We start from the raw sequence: 17699 nt of genomic DNA on the forward strand, positions 1-17699 counted from the left end.
TTCAAACTGCCGACTTTTTGGTTAGCAGCCAAGCTCTTAACCACTGCACCACCAGGGCTCCAAATAAACTACACTCTCTAAAACTGAGTTCGAACCTAACTCAGAAAACAGCCTGACCTAGACATTCACCAAAACTACTTTCTATAATAATAGCATTATTTTGGTTCTATTTTTAATAAAACTGCTTGCTGTTCGGGACAGCACTGCTTAATTCCTTAATGCTAAAGAGTTAAAACTATTAGCACAACAACTTTAAGCATCAAAGTGCTGAAATTTGTGGAGGATAAAAACCTTGGTTTTTGATATATGTGTTTAAATCCATTTGGTTTTATAATAGGAGCTCTGGTGGCACAGTGGTTAAAGCGATCAACCACTAAGCGAAAGGTCAGTGGTTTGAAACCACCAGCTAAACTGTGGGAGAAAGATGAGGCGGTCTGCTTCCATACAGATTTATGGCCTTGGAAACACTATGGTGTAGCTATGAGTCAGAATCGATGGCAGTAAGTTTGGTTTGCTTAGCTTTTATACTCCACAGAGAAGATTAAAGAAAATGAGCACACTCATCGCCTTAACTAAATAAGGAAGATAAAGGGTGGGTCCATATTAAAATGTATTTGGTGGCGTGCAACTGGTAAGACATCAGTTTTATGTTTCTTCAATTATATTTTCATTATTTATATGTTATAGGACAGACACTGATACAATCACGGGCCAGGAGCACGTTTATTCCTCTTTGTATTTCCAATATCAAACATAACATGCATCTGTCAGTTTGTCATACTGTGGTGGCTTGCGTGTTGCTGTGATGCTGGAAGCTATGCTATGGTATTCAAGTACCAGCAGGGTCACCCACAGTGGACAGGTTTCAGCAGAGCTTCCAGACCAAGACAGATTAGGAAGAAGGACCTAACGGTCTACTGAAAAAAAATTGCCAGGGAAAACCTTATGAATAGCAGTGGAATTTTGTCTGATGCAGTGCCAGAAGATGAGACCCTCAGGTTGGAAGGCATTCAAAATATGATTGCGGAGGAGCTGTCTCCTCAAACCAAAGTTGACTTTAATGATGTGGATAGAGGCAAGGTTTCAGGACCTTCATTTGCTGATGTGGCACGACTCAAAATGAAGAAACAGCTGCAAACATCCATTAATGACACAAACGTGGAATGTAAGAAAAATGAATCTAGGAAAATTGGAAGTCATTAAAAATGAAGCAGAATGCATAAACATTGATATCCGATGCATTAATGACCTGAAATGGACTGGTATTGGCCATTTTGAATCAGACAATCATATGGTCTACTATGCCGGGAATGACAAATTGAACAGGAATGGCGTTACATTCATCGTTAAAAAAGAACATTTCAAGATCTATCCTGAAGTAAAATGCTGTTAATAATAGGATATCCCTACGCCTATAAGGAAGACAAGTTAATACAACTATTACTCAAATTTATGCACCAAATACTAAGGGCAAAGAAGAAAAAATTGAAGATTTTTACCAATTTGTGCAGTCTGAAACTCATCAAACATGCAATCAAGATGCATTGATAATAACTGGTGATTGAAATGCGAAAGTTGGAAACAAAGAAGGATTGGTAGTTGGAAAATATGGCCTTGGTGATAGAAACAACAATGGAGAATTTGCAAGACCAATTACTTCTTCATTGCAAATGCCTTTTTTCAACAACATAAATGGGGTCTTGCCGGATGGAATACACAGGAATCAAATCAACTACATCTGTGGAAAGAGACAATGGAAAAGCTCAACATCATCAGTCAGAACAAAGCCAGGAGCCGACTGCGGAACAGACCATCAATTGCTCATATGCAAGTTCAAGCTGAAGCTGAAGAAAATTAGAACAAGTCCATGAGAGCCAAAGTATGACCTTGAGTATATCCTACTTGAATTTAGAGACCACCTCAAGAATAGATTTGACGCATTGAACACTAATTACTGAAAACCAGATGAGTTGTGGAATATAACATCAAGGACATTATACATGAAGCAAGCAAGAGGTCATTAAAAAGACAGAAAAGAAAGAAAAGACCAAAATGGATATCAGAAGTGACTCTGAAACTTGCTCTTGAACACTGAGTAGCTAAAGCAAACAGAAGAAATGATGAAGTAAAAGAGCTAAAAAGAAGATTTCAAAGGGCAGCTCAAGAAGACAAAGTAAAGTATTATAATGACATGTGCAAAGACCCGGAGTTAGAAAACCAAAAGGGAAGAACATGCTTGGGATTTCTCAAGCTGACAGAACTGAAGAAAACATTCAAGCCTCAAGTTGCGATATTGAAGGATTCTATGGGCAAAACACTGAACAACGCAGGAAGCATCAAAAGAAGATGAAAGGAATACAGTCACTGCACGAAAAAGAATTGGTCGATGTTCAGTCATTTCAGGAGGCAGCATATGTTCAAGAGCTGATGGTAATGAAGAAAGAAGTCCAAGTTGCACTGGAAGTACTGATGAAAAACAAGGTTCCAGGTATTGACAGAATACCAACTGAGGTGTTTCAACAAACGGATGCAACCCTGGAAGTGCTCACTTGTCTATGCCAAGAAATTTGGAACAGACTAGCCTACAGACTGGAAGAGATCCATATTTATGCCCATTTCAAAGAAAGGTGATCCAGCAGAATGTGGAAATTATCGAACAGTATCATACGAAAGTAAAATTTTGCTGAAGATGATTTAAAAGCATTTGCAGCAGTATATCAAAAGGGAACTGCCAAAAATTCAAGCCACATTCAGATGAGGACATGGAATGAGGGATATCACTGCTGATGTCAGATGGATCCTGGCTAAAAGCAGAGAATACCAGAAAGATGTTTACCTGTGTTTACTGACTATGCAAAGGCATTCGACTGTGTGGATCATAACAAATTATGGATAACATTGCAAAGAATGGGAATTCCACAACACTTAATTGTGCTCATGGGGAACCTGTACATAGACCAAGAGGCAGAGAACAAGGGGATGCTGCATGTTTTAAAATGAAAAAAGGTGTGCGTCAGGGTTATATCCTTTTAACATACTTCTTCAGTCTGTATGATGAGCAAATAAGCTGGGGAACTGTACTATACGAAGAAGAACGGGGCAGCAGGACTGGAAGAAGACTCATCAACAACCTACATTATGCAGATGACACAACTTTGCTTACTGAAAATGGAGAGGACTTGAAGCACTTATTGATGAAGATCAAAGACTACAGCCTTCACTATGGATTATACATCAACATAAAGAAAACAAATATCCTCACAACTGGATCAATAAGCATCTGTGATAAATGGAGAAAAGACTAAAGTTGTCAAGGATTTCATTTTACTTGAATACACAACCAACGCCCATGGAAGCAGCAGTCAAGAAATCAAATGACATATTGCATTGGGCAAATCTGCTGCAAAAGACTTCTTTAAAGTGTTAAAAAGCAAAGATGTCCCTTTAAGGACTAAGGTGTGCCCCACCCAAGCCATGGTGTTTTCAATAGCCCCATATGCATGTGAAAGCTGGACAATGACTAAGGAAGACCAAAGAAGAATTGATGCCTTTGAATTATGGTGTTAGCAAAGAATATTGAATATACCATGGACTGACAGAAGAAGGAACAAATCTGTCTTAGAAGTACAGCCAGAATGCCCCTTAGAAGCAAGGATGGCAAGACTTTGTCTCACATACTTTGGACATCTTATCAGGGGGGACCAGTCCATGAAGAAGGACATCATACTTGGTAAAGTAGAGGATCAGTGTAAAAGAGGAAGCCCTTCAACGGGATGGATTAATACAGTGGCTGCAACAATGGGCTCAAGCATAACAATGATTACAAGGATGGTACAGGACCGCGCAGTGTTTGGTTCTGTTGTATATAGGGTCACTATGAGTCGGAACCAACTTGAAGGTACCTAACAACAACAACAACATAATGTATAACTCAAAGGTCAATACGGTTTTTTGAGGAAATGAATTTATATATTCATTAGGCTTTAAGGATTTTAAGAATAGGAAGAAACTTTAGAGACTATCCTATCCATCTCTCTAAGGATACTGAGGCTGAAAGAGGTGAAGTGACTGATCCTATTCATGTGTCCAGTAAATCACAAAATTGGGATTTGCACCTAATTTAGTAGACGATCTGCCCAAGGAGGGCATGGGCACTTCCCACTACATCATGATGACTACTTCCTTTACTCTGATTCACAAATGGCATGGATAATTTATGCGTGTCTATTGGCGGAATGGAAGAAATATTGTTGGTTAAAACCCACTGCAGTTGAGTCAATTCTAACTCGTAGAGACCCTACAGGACAGAGTAGAACTGCCCCATAGGGTTTCCAAGGCTATAATCTTTGTGGAAGCAGATTGCCAGGTCTTTTCTCCCATAGAGTGGCTGATGGGTTTGAACCGCTGACCTTTTGGTTAGCAGCCAAGCGCTTAACCACTGCATCACCAGGTCTTTTTGTTGGTTACATAAGAAAAATTTGATATTGAGGTATTTCACCAATTTACTGCATGTGATTAAGTCCTAACCAGTTAATAACTATATTTTAGTTACTTAGTTACTTGTTAAGAATAGTGGATCTGGAGCTGGGTACACAGGCTGGTGAGAATCAACTATGTGAATTTCTTCTCAAATCTGTGTTCAGAAACATCACATTGGCAGCTTGAAATTAGCCATGCGGGAGTATTTTCACCATAAAAATCAGCAGACACAACAAAAAAGGGTTTTTCTTCCCCCAAAGAGCCAATGCGCCACTGGATGACAACCAAAGATTGTAATAAAGTGTACTAAGTGCTGTGATTGAGGTACTCACTAAGTGCTCTGGGAGGAAGAGATGAGGCATCTAACCCAGAGTGGGGCAAGTCTCTCAAAAGAATATTATAAATAACAAAACAGCTACCATTTATTAAGCACAGCACCATGTATTAAATACTGCCTACATTCCAGGCACAGTGTTAAGTGTTTTACTAAGAATAGCTCATATACCTCTCACAACAGCCCTAGGAGGTTAAGTATAATTGACTCAATTCACTCAATCTTTGAAACTACTTTTCAGATTCTAAGTATTTGAGGTTGAGTCATCTTAAATATGCAATGACATGGGATATAAGCAGAGTTAATGGGTATCAGTCAGAGTCCAACCAAGGAAACAAAACAAAATGAAAAAAGAGGAAATTTAAAGCAGAGAGTATTTAATATAGGAAGTTAGTTGTATAGGTAATGGTGGAACTAAGAAAATAACAGGAGTACAGAGATCACCAATATCTTAGGTCAGGCTCCCTAGAAGCAGAGTCTGAGATGGGGCTTTTTGTACACCCAATTTATAGAGGGAGTGCTATCATGAGAAACCAGGAGTGAAATACACAAGCTAAGATGGGGACAGCAGGACAGGATGAGGGAAGAAGTTAAGTAAAGATACAGATTCAGAAATCTAGCCACAGTCTGATCCCATGGGGAGACCTACAGCTTGGATTAAAACAGAGAAGTTGTCCAATCCACCGGCAAGGGGGCTGGGCTGTGATACCCTTGCATAATCACTGGCTATAAGCCACCCCTAAGGAGTAGGAGGGACTTGGGGTGTGATCTCATAATCTTCCAAACAGTTGGTTGAGGCAACTCCAAGGCAGCTCCTGTCAGCCAAGGGCAGGCCCCTGGAGAAGGGTACAGGTGTGAGTCATTAGCAGCCAACATCCGTAGCAGCTGGGAGATGGGTGCACTGGCCCAGTAAAGAAGATCTGGGTGGGAAACCAACAGCATCTGCTACAAGCACTATCCAGACACTATCCATATGCTGGAGAACCATCCATAAGCTGGAGGGACAAAAGTGGAGGCAGGGTTACCCAGTGGTAAATGTTTAAAACAACAACAAAAGTATTGTGTGCATATGTTATCTGTATATAAGTTTATTAAAAAGTTTATTAATATAATGTATAGCACACATTTTTCATATAATAAGAATATATACAATATGCTTTATTGTAAATTCCATATTGTAAATCACTTTAGACTTTGCCTAATACTCCTAAATAAACTATACTCTCTACAAATTGAGTTTGAACCTAACTCAGAGAACAGCATGACCCAGGTGTTCACCAAGACTACTTTCCATAACATTAGCATTACTTTGGTGATTACTTCTAACAGACTGCTTGCTGATCAGGACAGCAATAACTTCAAGTATCAAAGTGCTGAAATTTGTGGAGGTATTTTATTCTTAAGTCCCATTTTTCCCCCCAGCTTATGTGGTAGTAGAGTTATTTAGCTTCATCACCTCTCTTGTCAGTGCTAGCTCCACTTTAAGCCCATTAGACCTAAATGGATTAGGTTTGTAGCCTTGATCTTCGGTGTTTAAATCCATTTGGTTCATTTCTGTGGCACACTGGGGACTTCAACAACAGTCTCTTAATATGATTTTGTTTATTTTTACCAAACTTTTAATATCCATAGCCAACCGGTGATTGGAACTGACCAACAAGTGTAGTTTTGACATGAATATTGATTGCTCTAAAGGTTTTACATAAATGAACTTATTTACCCCTGACAGTCTTATGAAGTAGGTACAGTTATTTATTCTCATTATATCAATAAGGAAATCCAGACACAAAAAGGTTCAGTAACTTGCCTAAGGCTACACACCTAATACCCTTAGGTCTAATGTGCTTCAAATGGAGCTAGCACTGACAAGAGAGGTGATAACGCTAAACAGCTATTAATACACAAGCTGGGGGTAAAAATGGAACTTAAGAATAAAATAAAAAGTACTCGGTTCAAGCACTCAGCTGCTAACCAAAAAGAAGGCAGTTTGAACCCACATAGCTGCTCCGCAATAGAAAGACATGGCAGTTTGCTCCCGTAAAGATTACAGCCTTGGGAACCCTATGTGGCAGTTCTACTCTGTCCTATAAGGTCGCTATGAGTCGGTATCGACTCAAAGGCAACGTTTTTTAAAGTAGCTGTATATGTTAATGCTCAGTATGTCCAAGAACATTTCCCACAATCAATCAATTCAATGAATACCTATTCTATACAAGGCATTAAGCTAGGTCCTATATGGGATATTTAAAAAGCCATTTTTCCTCTTATATTAAATTCTATAAAGTAATACTAATTACACTGAGGCCTACAAATATACCAGAGGTAATAAATATGGCTACAGTGTTAGATGGCACCCAGGGAATCAAGTATAAAGAGAAGAAAATTGGTTGCATTTTTTTCGGGAAACTTGTCCACTGGAAACACATGGGACACACTGGAAATCCAACCCATGTGGTCCACTCTTTCATAAGAAACTCTTCATTTGCCACATTTAGGAAGATGTAATGCACCCAAAAATACTGGGACATAAAATGACAATAAATCCAGTGACTGTGTTGGTGGATGAAATAAACCCAAAGAGAAATACTATTAACTTTTTAAAATGCTCCTTCCCTGATAATATGTAATATTACTAACAATGAAACCAGCCTTTTATCTCTTGCTCCTTAGTCTTCTGCCTAGTCTTAGCATTTCTAATTTTCATCACAAACATTGAGCTTGGAATTCTAAATTGTAGTTCAGCCTCTTGCAAAATGGCTTCAGTCTAAAAGCCCAGATGGGGCCCAAGGAAACCAACAGTGGGAAGTAGGGTGGTGTACAGCTGTTCAGTCCAGCTTAGTGGACCACAGTTTAGTCACCACGTTTAAATGAGAAATGGATGTGTCATTAACCCAGCTGCCAGGTGCTCTGAGGGAAGGTTAGGGACATCTGTTGGATGCCCACATCCCAACATTCCTCACCACAAATCAAATCCAAAAAAAGTAACAAACACAGGACATCACATCTAACAGTGGTCTCAAGCCACTCTTCATCTAATAACTGAAAATTGTGTGCTCTATACCACTTAAGTTACAATTTTTACATAAAATGGTTAAATGTCAAACTCAAACCTGGTCTATGTTTTGTACATTCAGATTAAAAAGCAAAAAGGTGCTCTTACTAGTAAAGGACTGGGTACAGGGTGTTGCCAAATGTCATAATTACCTAAGGTCAGGTACTGCCTTACTAAAATTTAATAAGGAATCCTTAGACTGGGAATATAAGAGCTCAGTCTCAGAGCTAATCAACCACTTTAGTTCAAGGTACTACAACAAGAGTAGGGGGAGAAGACAGGAGCATAACACATCCTCATTGTGCTGGTTCATTCCTGTGGCACACTGGGGACTTCAACAACATTCTCTCGTTAGTCATTCATTCATTGATCTAACAGATGTTTACTAAACCTGGTACCATCCTTGGTGCTGGGGATACAGCAGTAAACAAAATAAAAACATCAGTCTTTCTAGTGCTCACACTCCTTACCAGCAGAGCCAGCCTATCAGGGGTTAAAAATGGTAGGTTTCCATTTTCCCAGCATGGGAAATACTGACCCATTTCTTGCCAAGGGGAACCGAGAAAAGGTGTGCTGGAAGCTTCTGGAAAAGATTTGCTCCTCAGTTGAAAACAAAAGATGTACAAAGAGGGCCTCGTCTCTCTCTCAGCTTTTAAATTTCATCAGGTGAAAGGGTGATAATTTGAGCAGCCTTATTCTGCTAGCAACCCTGAAGAAGATACAGCCAATACACGGAGGATGTCAGAAAAAGGAGACAGAAAAGCCTGGGTCCTGGAGAACACTGCTGAGGAGCAGAACCAACCACTTGCATTTTAAGGACTCTTTATTGTGTGAGCACAGAGGATCCCTGGTGGTGCAGTGGTTAAGCACTTGGCTGCTAATCAAAAGGTCAGCAGTTCGAACCCACCAGCTGCTCTGCAGGAGAAAGATGTGGCAGACTGTTCCATAAAGATTACAGCCTTGGAAATCCTATAGAGCAGCACTACTGGATTCTATAGGGCCGCTATGAGTTGCAATCAACCCGAGGGCAATGGGTATTTTTATTGTGTGAGCACAGTATCTGTTGGCGTTGAGTCAATTCTGACTCATAGCAATCCTATAGGACAGAACAGAAATGCCCCACGGGATTTCCAAAGAGCAGCTGGTAGATTCGAACTGCCGACCTTTTAGTTAGCAGCTGAGTTCTTAACCACTGTGTCCCAGGGCTTCTTGTGAACACATTAAACACTTATTATTAAAGGGAATTTTGGCACATTTTTGTTATTTGCAGCCAAAAGGATGCTAAGATTCCAATGATAAAGAATAATGACGAATCTGCAAAACATCTCACAGCATGGATGAGCCTAGAGGACATTATGCTGAGTGAAATAAACCAATCACAAAAGGGCAAAAATTGTATGAGACCACTATTACAAAAAATTTTTAAAAGAAGTTTATATGTAGAAAGTAACATTCTTTGATGGTTACCAGGGATGGGAGGAGGAGGGAGGGAAAACCATCAACAAGATAGAAGATACATGTTAACTTCGGTGAAGGAAAAGGCAATACACAATACGGGGGAATCAGTACAACATGACCAAGGCAAAGAAAGACACTGAGAGGTATGCAAGAATAAAAAGCAACTACGCTAAACACTACAACATATACTACTCTGCAATAAAAGTAACAATAAACAATAATTTACAAGTGGATACACAGGCAGATATGTATGCTGAATAGGTATGGGAGGGTGTATGGGAGTACACCCACATGTACATATAGGCTAAATTTTGGATATTTCTATATACATACTCACATGTGCTGCATATATGGTCATATATACAATGGAGCACACAGGGAGTAGTCAGGGAAACTTCTTAGACATAACCAAACACTTTGTGGAACTGAATTACTGGGCTTGAGGGCTGGGGGGCCATAGTTTCAGGGGACATCTATGTCAATTAGCATAACACAGCTAATAAAGTCAATGTTCTACATCCTACTTTGGTGAGCAGCATCCGGGGTCTTAAAAGCTTGCAAGCGGCCATCTAAGATACAACTATTGGTCTTTTCCCATCTGGCACAAAGAAGAGTGAAGAAAACCAAAGACTCAAGGAAGCAATAAATCCAAAGGACTAATGAGCCACATGAACCACAGCCTCCACTAGCCTGAGACCAGAAGAACTAGATGCCACCCGGCTACCACTACTGACCACTCTGACCAGGATCACAGTAGAGGATCCTGGACAGAGTGGGAGAAAAATGTAGAACAAAATTCAAATTCATAAAAAAGATCAGACTTAACTGGTCTGATAGAAACTGGAGGAACTCCTGAGACTATGGCCCTTAGTTACCCTTCTAACTTGGATCTGAAGCCACTCCCAGAGATCACTTTTCAGTCAAATAACAGACAGGCCTATAAAATAAAAAATAACACCCGTGAGGAAAACACTCCTTAGAATAATCAACTATATGAGACCAAAAGGGCAACATTTGTGTAAAAGCAAAGATAAGAAGGCAGGAAGGGGCAGGAAAACTGGATGAATGGAAACAGGGAACTCAGGGTGGAAATGGGGAGAGTGCTGACCCATTGGGGGACTGCAACCAATGTCACAGAACACTTTGTGCATGAATTATTGAATGGGAAACAAATCTGCTCTGTAAATTTTCACCTAAAGCACAATTAAAAAACAAAACAAAAGAATGCTAAGTTCACTCGTGTTAAATAAAAAAGCTATGAATAAGTTTCTTAAGATGATTGTTCTGGGAGAGTGCTGACACAATGTGGGGATTGCAACCGATGTCACAGAACACTTTGTGTATAAATTTTTGAATGAGAAACTAATCTGCGCTGTAAACTTTTACCTAAAACACAATTAAAAAAAAAAACCAGAATTTTTCTTTGAAAGATGGACCCAATGAACTAAAAAATAATAGGGATCCTGCAGGAGTCAACAAACTCAAAGTTGTCCTTATAGTATATTTGATCTCTAGGCCAGGGCTGTCAAATTGAACTTTTTGCCATAATAAAAATATTCTTTATCAACCGTATTTTTGTGCAAATAATGTGCGCCTTCTACATTTGTTTGCCAACCATGTCCTCCTCTCACAAGGTATTTTAGTAAGGATGCTATGCTAACTTTTTTTTAAAGCAACATGTGAAAGAAATTGGTATAGTGGTGCTTAGGACAATACCCTGTGGTGGGAGGGCACAGCTGTCAAAGAAATGTATAAGGCACACGTTATTTGTGTGAAAATATGGTATGCTTCCCAATATTGTAGCCACTACGGTTGCTATGAGTTGGAATCTACTTGATGGCAGTGGGTTGGTAGGTAGTCACATGTGATTACTCAGCACTTGAAATGTGGCTAGTGCAACTGAGAAACTGAATTTTTAATTTAAATTTATTTACCTGTGGCTAGTGGATACCGCAGGAGCCCTGGTGATGCATTGGTTAAGCACTCGGCTGCTAATCAAAAGGTCAGCAGTTTGAATCCACCAGCCACACCATGGGTAAATGATGTGGCAGTCTGCTTCCATAAAGATCACTGCCTTGGAGCTCTGTGGGGCAGTTCTACTCTGTCCTATAGGGTTGCTATGAGTTAGAATTGACTCAATGGCAATGGGTTTGGGACTTAGAATCCTGTCAGAAAAGAAAAACAAAGTAGAATGACAAGTAAAGAAAAGAGACTTGCTGGTACAGGAATGGCTGCAGTCACCTCTCTCCAAAAAAAGATGGCTTGCCAGAAGGCAACTACTGAAGGATTCTAGAGCAAGATAACTAGGATAAGGGCCTCTACTGCTGTAGCAGATACAGTCGGAATGAGAAGACTAGATGGTCTCCTCTTTCCATCCTCTCACCACAGTCTTAAGAAATTGTAAGGGAGTGAAAATCATTTCCCTCTGGAAAACTTAATGGAATTGGAGACCCAGAAACTATGGATAGAGGTTTAAGCCAGTTTTAGAGAACCCGAAATGTACATGAGTCTTCAAATCTTAGCAAAGGATGTAGCCTGGGAATAGAGGTAACCTCAGCAGTATTACTTTGGGAGGAATGGTTTCTAGCACACGGAGAAAATGTTCAAAGAAGAGGAGAAGGAGGAGGTAGGGGAAGGGGAGGAGGAGAGAGAAATAATAATTTTAAACTCTTTTTACTCCTCCCGCATACAGAACCTCAGCCTGTATGATTGGTGTTTCCTTCGATTCTTTTCATCATCTATAAAACAGACTCACTTAATCTTATTCAAAAAAATTAAATTCTAACAATTCAGGAAGGACTAGGGTGTACATATTTAAACTTTTATTATGGATACCTGCCACCCCCCCCCCAAAAAAAAAGCCAAGATATAATTAAGTAAAGTATTGTTGTTGTTGTTAGCTGCTGTTGAGTCCATTCTGACTCATGGTAACCCTATGTGTGCAAAGTAGAACTGTTACATAGGGTTTTCTAGGCTGTAATCTTAAAGGAGGCAAATCACCAGGCCTTTTCTTCCATGGTAGCGCTGGATGGGTTCGAATTACCAAGCTTAGATTAGTAGCCGAGTGCAAACATTTTGCGCCACCTAGGGAGCTTTAAGTAAATTAAACCTTCGCTAAATAGTAAAACTCAAAATGAGAAGACACACCTGCAAACATCCATTAATAATCAGAATGTGGAATGTGTGAAGTATGAATCTAAGAAAATTAGAAGTCATCAAAAATGAAATGGAGTGCATAAAGATCAATATCCTAGGCATTAGTGAGCTGAAATGGACTGGTATAGGCCATTTTGAATCAGATAATCATATGGCCTGCTATGCCAGGAATGATAAATTGAAAAGGAATGACATCGTATTCATTGTCAAAAAGAACATTTCAAGATATATCCCGAAGTACAACATAGTCAGTGATAGGATAATATCCATATGCCTACAAGGAAGACCCGTTAATAAGACTACAATTCAAATTTATGCACCAACTAATAAGGCCAAAGATGAAGAAAATAAGGACTTTTACCAATTCATGCAGTCTGAAATGGATCAAACATGCAATCAAGATGCATTGATAATTACTGGTGATTGGAATGCAAAAGTTGCAAAGAAAGAAGAAGGACCTGTGGTTGGAAAATATGGCCCTGGTGACAGAAACGATGCCAGAGAGCTCATGATAGAAATTTGAAAAGCTAACAACTTCTTCACTGCAAATTCCTTTTTTCAACAACATAAATGGTGACTATACACGTGGACCTCACTGGATGGAATACACAGGAATCAAATCAACTACATCTGTGGAATGAGATGATGGAAAAGCTCAACATCATCAGTCAGAACAAGGTCAGGGGTCGGACTGCAGAACAGACCATCAATTGTTCATATGCAAGCTTAAGGTGAAGCTGAAGAAAATTTTAAAAAGTCCACAAGAGGCAAAGTATGACCTTGAGTATATCCTACCTGAATTTAGAGACCATCTCAAGATTTGCTGCACTGAACACTAATAACCAAAGACCAGATGAGTTGTGAGATGACATCACAGGTATCATACATGAAGAAAGCAAAGCGTCATTAAAAAGACAGCAAAGAAGAAAAAGGATCAAAACGGATGTCAGAAAAGACTCTGAAATTTGCTCTTAAATGTCGAGTAGCTAAAGCAAATGGAAGAAATGATGAAGTAAAAGAGATGAACAGAAGATTTCAAAGGGCACCTCGAGAAGACAAAGTATAATGTTATAATGAAATGTGCGAAGACCTGGAGTTAGAAAACCAAAAGCGAGGAACACACTCAGCACTTCTCAAGCAGAAAGAACTGAAGAAAAAAAAATCAAGCCTTGAGTTGCAATATTGAAGGATTCTATGGGCAAAATACTGAACGATGCAGGAAGCATAAAGGGAAGATGGAAGGAATACATAGAGTCACTGTACTAAAAAGAACTGGTTGACGTTCAACCATTTCAGGAGATAGCATATGATCAAGAAACCATGGTACTGAGGGAAGAAGCCCAAGCTGCCCTGAAGGCATTGGCAAAAAACAAGGCTCCAGGAACTGATGGAATACCAATTGAGATGTTTCAACAAACAGATGCAATGCTGGAAGTGCTCACTCATCTATGCCAAGAAACTTGGAAGACAGCTACCTGGCCAAGAGACTGGAAGAGATCCATATTTATGCCCATTTCAAAGAAAGGTGATCCAGTAGAACATGGAAATTACCGAACAATAACATTAATATCACATGTAAGTAAAGTTTTGCTGAAGACAATTCAAAAGCAGTTGCAGCTGTACATCCACAGGGAAATGCCAGAAATTCAAGCTGGATTCAGACGACGATATGGAAACAGGGATATCACTGCTGATGTCAGATGGATCTTGGCTGAAAGCAGAAAATACCAGAAAGATGATTACCTGTGTTTTATTGACTATGCAAAGGTTTTCAACTGTGTGGATCATAACAAATTATGAACAACATTGCGCAGAATGGAAATTCCAGAACACTTAATTTGGCTCATGTGGAACCTGTAGATAGACCAAGAGGCAGTCGTTCAAACAGAACAAGGAGATACCGTGTGGTTTAGAATCAGGAAAGGTATGCGTTAGGGTTGCATCCTTTCACCATACTTATTCAATCTATATGCTGAACAAATAATCTGAGAAGCTGCACTGTATGAAGAAGAACAGGGCATCAGGATTGGAGGAAGAGTCATTAACAACCTGCCATATGCAGATGACACAACCTTGCTTGCTAAAAGTGAAGAGGACTTGAAGAACTTACTAATGAAGATCAAAGACTACACAGCCTTCGGAATGGATTACATCTCAATGAAAAGAAAACAAAAATTTCCACAACTGGACCAATAAGCAATATTAAAATTGCCAATGATTTCATTTTACTTAGATCTACAATCAATACTCACGGAAGCAGCAGTCAAGAAATAAAACAACGTATTGCATTCGGTAAATGTGCTGCAAAAGACCTCTTTAAAGTATTAAAACACAAAAACGTCACTTTGAGGACTGAGATGTGCCTGACCCAAGGCATGGTATTTTCAATTGCCTCATACGCACATGAAAGCTGGACAATGAATAAGAAAGACCGAAGAAGAATCGATGTATTTGAATCATGGTATTGGTGAAGAATATTGCATATACTATTGACTGCCAGAAGAACCAACAAACCTGTCTCAGAAGTACAGCCAGAATGCTCCTTAGAAGCGAGGATGGTGAGATTGTCTGGAAGACAGTCTATGAGACGGACTGACGGAGTGACTGCAACAATGGGTTCAAACACTGCAAGGATTTTGAGGATGGTGTAGCAGCAGGCAGTGTTTCGTTCTGTTGTACATAGGGTCACTATGAGTCGGGACTGACTCGACAGCATCTAACAACAATATTTATTTAAGATCTACCATTAGAAAATGCCGTGGGGACGGAAGAAAAAAAGAAGTTCTTCCTTCTTCCAAAGGTTATAAGGCAGCTAGCAAAGGAAACGTGAACAGTGTCTGCCTTATTTTGGATTTCCCCAGAAGCAGGAGAGTGCTATTTATTTAAAAGTCAATGAAAAAAACACCATTGGCATAGTAAGGAGCCCTGGAGGACCAGTGGATAAACGCTTGGCTGCTAACTGAAAGGACAAAGATGTGGCAAGCTGCTTCCATAAAGACAGCCTTGGAAATCCTATGGGGGCAGTTCTACTCTGTCCTTTAGGGTTACTGTGAGTTGGAATTGACTCTACAGCAATGAGTATTGACATAATGGGAAAGTAAGTCAGAGAAAAGGACAACCCACAAAAGGAGGGTTGTCAAGGCAGCTACCCCTGTGGGTAACCAGAGTTTTATCCTGCTGGAACTCTGGGAACCAATGTAGAACAGGCATCGGGGGTGAAGGAGTTGGGGTCTTTATCTACCTACTACCCACCAGAGGTTGGCTGAAGGCCGATGAGGAGGGTGGAAATTAATTTTCCCACACTGTAAGCTTGTCCAGGTAGAGTAGAGTAGGTACAGGTAGAGTAGGTGCCAGCAGCCAGAGAAAGACCCCAGGCAGAACCAAAAAAAAAAAACAACACAAAACCCGTTGCCATCGAGTTGATTCTGACCCATAGTGACCCTGTAGGACAGAGCAGAACTGCCCCACAGGGTTTCCAAGGAGTGGCTGGTAGGTTTGAACTGCTGACCTTTTGTTTAGCAGCTGAGCGCTTAACTACTGCGCCACCAAGGCAGATCCCAAGGAACTGGAATTTGGAAGTCAGGCTGGTGCCCATGGAAATGTACCTATGGGTGGGACACAAACAGGGCCCCCTTTAGTTACCCAAAGAATAGCATGTTTAAGTCAATTTGGACCATTTGACCAGCAGAGAGCACAAAAAGTGCAATCATTATTAGGTGGAAGTAAAAATCAAGACTTTATGAAATATCCATGTAGTTTAGGGCAGAAGATAGCAATAAGTCTGCTAACATTAAGCAGCAGTTGTCAAAGTGTAGTCCCAAGACCTGTGGGCTCTTCGCGACCCTTCAAAGAGATCTACCAATTGCCATCAAGTGAACGTTCACTCATGGTGACCCCATGGGCCTCAGAGTAGAACTGTTCTCCATAGGGTTTTCAATGGCTGATTTTTTGGAAGTGGATTGCCAGGTCTTTCCTCTGAGGCACATCTGGAACTTCCAATCTTTTGGTTAGCAGCTGAGCACATTAACCATTTGCACCACCTACAGACTTCTAAGGAGGTCTAGGAGACAAAAACTATTTTCATAATTACATTAATAAATTATTTGCCCTTTTCACTGTGTTGACATTTTCACTGATGGTGCAAAAGCAATGGTGAGTAAAACTGCTGGCAACTTAGCATGAACAGAGGCAACAGCACCAAACTAGCAGTCCCTGTGTTCTTGTCCATCACATACTTGAAGGGGAGAAAAAGTCAGTTTCAATTAAAAACAACCTTCATAAAACAGTAAAAATTATTATTTTTTTGGTTGTGTCTTTTTTTATATTTTGTATGACAAAATGGGAAGTACACAAGAAGCATTTCTGCTACAGACCAAAGTACCTGTGCTACTGTTTGAGTTGTGAGCTAAACTAGTTGCTTTTTTTTTTCCTTCAAGAACTCCATTTTCACCTGAAATTTCAACCGACGGACAAACTGATTACTCAGACTTGGGTATTTGATAGACATTTTCTTGAAAATCAATGTGCAAGCTTGTCACTTCAGTGAAATTTGCTGCCAATGATACAATTTGCTTTCAAGCAAGTTTTTTGCTTTTAAGCAAAAACTACAATTTTGGAAAACTTATATTCTCCACTGTGAGCTTGACCACTTCTCAGTGATGAGATGGGTGACGATATTAACACATATTTATAATGAAATGTGACAGCAATTGAAAGATCTGTATAACTCAATGAATCAGTATTTTCCAAATGATCAATGCATGATGATACAAAACCAAGCATGGGTAAAAGATCCATTCAATGTGCAAGACAGACCAATGGATGCTAATATAACCCACTACAAAAGTTCCTCAATATGATTTCAGGTTCCATATTGCAACTGACCTTTCAGAAACTATTTCTTGTTGAAGAATTTCATTGTAGTATCAAAGAAGAGTATCAACAGTTATCAAATAGGCTATTAAAACAGTTCTCCCTTTTCCAGTTTCATATCTATGTGAGGTTGGATTTTCTTCATATACACCAAGCCAAACAATATACAGCAGGAGATTAAATGCAGAAGCAGATATAAGAATCCAGTTCTCTTCTATGAAGCCAGACATTATAAAGATCTGCCACTCTTCTCATTATTGTTGTTTCTGTTTTGGAAATTGATAATTTTCATAAAAACATGTTATTTTGTAACATGTAATAGGTTTATTATTGTTAATAGTAAAGGAA

At 39.6% G+C, this 17699-nt stretch overlaps 1 protein-coding gene across 4 annotated transcripts in view; it reads right to left on the reverse strand.

Moving 5' to 3' along the window:
- The window catches only part of ARL15 (ADP ribosylation factor like GTPase 15), a 540185-nt gene that overhangs the window by 250790 nt on the left and 271696 nt on the right, over positions 1-17699 (reverse strand). The window lies entirely within an intron of this gene.

The sequence above is a fragment of the Trichechus manatus genome, unplaced genomic scaffold (assembly GCF_000243295.1).
Source record: "Trichechus manatus latirostris isolate Lorelei unplaced genomic scaffold, TriManLat1.0 scaffold00074, whole genome shotgun sequence".
NCBI classification, from domain to species: Eukaryota; Metazoa; Chordata; class Mammalia; order Sirenia; family Trichechidae; genus Trichechus; species Trichechus manatus.